Raw genomic sequence first — 4180 nt, forward strand, 5'->3', positions numbered from 1 at the left:
GATCCCCCAGAGGAGAGCACAGCAACCCACTCCAGTATTCTTTCTTGGAGAATCCCATGGACAGAAGAGCCTGGAGGGCTGCAGTCCATGGGGTCACCAAGAGTTGGACAGGACTGAGTGGCTAAGCACAGCACTGTAAAAGACTAAACATTTTCATGTTTGCACAGAAATCATCTTTCTTGTGACAAATAGTCTAATTGTAAAGATTCTTTTAGGGCATGCGCTACTTTCACACTAAGACTATACTATTAACTATACTAGGAATAAGAGCTATTCACGACTATCATCACTTAGATATTAGACGGCATGGTGTGAGGTTGTTATTAGTAGTTATTTCTTCTTTTACATCCTTTCATTCAGTTCAATTCAGTTCAATTATGTCCAACTCTTTGCAACCCCATGGACTGCAGCATGCCAGGCTTCCTTGTCCATCATCAGCTCCTGGAGCTTGCTCAAACTCATGTCCATGGAGTCGGTGATGCCATCCAACCATCTCATCCCTTTTCCTCCTGCCTTCAATCTTTCCTGGCATCAGGGTCTTTTCCAGTGAGTCAGTTCTTTGCTTCAGGTGGCCAAAGTATTGGAGTTTCAGCTTCAGCATCAGTCCTTCCAATGAGTATTCAGGACTCATTTCCTTTAGGATCAACTTCATTAGCATCCCTTCATTAATAAATGGCTAAATCTACCACTTCCCCAAATATTAAATCAAAAGTTACTTTCTCAATTAGGTCTATGCTGACAACCCATTTAAATTACAAATCTCTATCTAGAATCCTCACTCCCCTTACTTTGCATTAGTTTTTTCTATAGCCTTTATCATTTCCTGACACACTACAAATTTATTATGGGCTTCCCAGGTGGCACAGTGGTAAAGATTCCACCTGCCAATGCAAGAGATGCAAGAGACTCAGATTCAATCCCTGGGTCCAGAAGATCCTTTGGAGAAGGAAATGGCAATGCACTCCAGTATTCTTACCTGGGAAATCCCATGGACAGAGGAGCCTCGTGGGCTACAGTCCATGGGGTCACAAAGAGTTGGACGTGACTGAGCATGCAAACACACACACATACATATTTAAAATAAGAAATTAAAATTTCTCTTGATATTTATGGTAGCTTCACTCTGGAGTGCTCAGCAGATTACGCAGCTGCAAAAAATGATGGGCTACACCTAAACCTATGTTCCACACTCACATCATTAGAAACAGATTTTTACACATGTTTGAATTCCAGAGAAACATTTGAAAGGTGTGGCAGGAGATGAGACGTTTTCAATGAGGGGACTTCCCTGAACATTTTAGAACTTCTTGTTTCACTGATTTCCAGCCAGCAGATGCTAGTGACATTCACCCATCCCCACAACAGCTAACGGCCATAATCTAAAATGTCCAGTTCCTCTTGGCTGTGGCACTGCTCATATTGTGTGCCATTCCTTGGACAGGAAAGGCACTTTGCCATCTACTATAGGAATAAATAAATTTTCATAACATTAGTGATCATCTTTAAGTTTGGTGATACAAAGTGGAATGTGTTTCCATCTGATCGGCACTATTTAATTTGTAAAGCAAGGTCCTGTGCTAAGAGGGAAGGGGAAATTGAGAGACATGTAAGAGTGGAGAAGATACATACAACATCACTCTATTGTGTGGAAGAAGCAAGAAAAAGAAAACAGGATGAAAATAAATGCATACATACATGTAGTACATGTATAAGATCACGTATATGATATATTTACATGTAATGTAGATACAAGATACATATGATTTATTTTTATGCCCTTTGCAATTAGCTTTTTGTAAAATCATTCTGAAGACCTAGTTTAGGATTCAAAAATGCAGCTGTTGGGTCTATTCCACTCTGAACCTATTCCAGGTCACTACAACGAGTGAGAAAGAAAGCTGAGGTTAACCACTGGGGCATATACACAGAGAAAATAATAATTCAAAAAAAATAAATGCACACCTGTGTTCACAGCAGCACTATTGATAACAGCCAGGACATGGAGACAATCTAAATTATGTCCATCAACAGTGGAGCGGATAAAGAAAGTGTGGTACACATATACAATGAAACATTACTTAGCCATAAAAAGGAATGAAATGGGGTCATGTGTAGAGAAGTGGGTGGACCTGGAGACTGTTATACAGAGTGAAATATGTCAGAAAGAGTAAAACAGATATTCTATATTAATGTATATAGGTGGAATTTAGAAAAATGGTACAGGTGATCTTATTTGCAAAGCAGAAACACACAGATGGAGAGAACAAACACATGGATACCAGGGGGGAAAGGAGGTGGTGAGATGGTTGGGACTGACAGGTACACACTACGGATACTTTGTACAAATTAGGTACCTAAGGAGACCCTGCCTACAGCTCGGGGAACTGTGGTTAGTGCTCCCACCTAAGTCAGTGCTCCCACCTCAGTGGGAAGGAAATCCGAAAGGAGGGTTGTGTGCACGTGTCGTTGTTTCGCCTTACAGTACAATGGAAACTAGCACAACATTGTACATCAACTATACTCCAGTAGAAATTAATTTAAATAAAGAAAAGAAGAGCTGAAGTTATTCACAAGAATAAGCTCATGGAAAAGACCCTGGAGTCTGTACTGGAAAAGAAGTAACAATTGAAAAAAGGAGTTAGAGGAAGAAAGGAGAGGAAATCAGAGTTTTGAGGTCTTGGTGATGAAAATCAGGCGCTGAGGCAATAATGGCTCATAACACTTGGAATAACCAGACTGTGTGATCATAGAGGATAACTGATTTTATGACTTCATAAAACTAAACAAATTTTGTAGGCAAAATCTTTCTCTGAATCTTAAAACCACTTTATTCCTTATTTATTGTTCTTTGTTTTTGAGTCTCGCAGGTTTTTGATCCTGTTTACTTGTCTTGGAATGAAGAGTTGTCTAGCACATTTAGTGCTTCTAGAAAAAAAAAATGTTATGGCTTACCCTGTGTTTACTCACTGTCCACTGGGTACACTTAGATAGCATCAGAAAAGGATTGCTGGACGGAAGCCTTACGTTTTTATATTCAAGCGGCAATTTGGCGGAGTTTTGTGTGGCTCAATCCAATGGGGTAAGGAAGACTGTTTTAGCATAAGACTGTTTATAGCATTTGTTGTGTTCTAAACAGAAAGCTCTCACACCACCCAGTTTAGGAGGGAAGAAAAAAAAACAAGCAAACCTGAGCTTCTCCATTTGTATACAATAGATTGAGATCGCTAGATCCATTTTCTGGGCTAGGAGATATTTACATAGTATAATACTGCTTGATTGAAGTACAATAGTCTCAGAAAAACCTATGACATCTTTTTCTGTCACTAGGCTAAAGGAATTCAGGAAAAAACTCTAATCCCCACTAAGGTACAGCTTGAAGCACAACATGCTGGTTCAACACCTCACAGGATACAATCAATCAATTCTAGTGTCTGTTTTCATTCTTCCGTGAAAAATCTTACATTATGCATAATGAGTGGTACTTGAGACGGAGCAGCAACTGGAAAGCAGGTAGACTATGATCCTCAGAAAATCTTATATCTATGCAGTAGGAGGGCAGTTTCCAAGTTTTTTGTTGGCATTGATTCTGATCTCTTACCAGGGGGAGGTTGTGGCACAGAACCAAATCATATTCATACCATCTGCTCCAATTGGCAAAGCTCATGTCAGCTGCCAATTGTGATTCTCAATTCAGCCCCGTAGGTCTTGTACTTCCTCTCAGATTATTGCAATGTTTTGTAGTTTTCAGTGTTCTTGTGAGATTTGGTGTTTCTGAGTCATCATAGATGTTTTAAAGAAAAGTTGGTGGGAGCTTAGTACATTTTAAATTAAAATTTAGATGGTATAAATATATCATTTAAAGAACCTATGTTTCTTCTTAGGTTGCTATTATTGTTTCATATGTGAATGTTATCAATTTTTATGAAAATATATCTTTTTTTCTCTAGTTTCCTTCTAAAGCTTTCAAGTTTAGAAAAGTCTTCCCACAAGAACTAATAAATACTTATTACTTCCCTGCCTTACTTTTGTTCATTTGGTTGTTTATTTGTTTACTGTAACAGTATGAAAAGGGAAAAAGATATGACACTGAAAAATGAATCCTCCAGGTCAGTAGGGGTCCAATATGCTACTGGAGAAGGGTGGACAAATAGCTCCGGAAGGAATAAAGGAATAAAGGAAT

The sequence above is a fragment of the Cervus canadensis genome, chromosome 23 (assembly GCF_019320065.1).
Source record: "Cervus canadensis isolate Bull #8, Minnesota chromosome 23, ASM1932006v1, whole genome shotgun sequence".
Taxonomy (NCBI): Eukaryota; Metazoa; Chordata; class Mammalia; order Artiodactyla; family Cervidae; genus Cervus; species Cervus canadensis.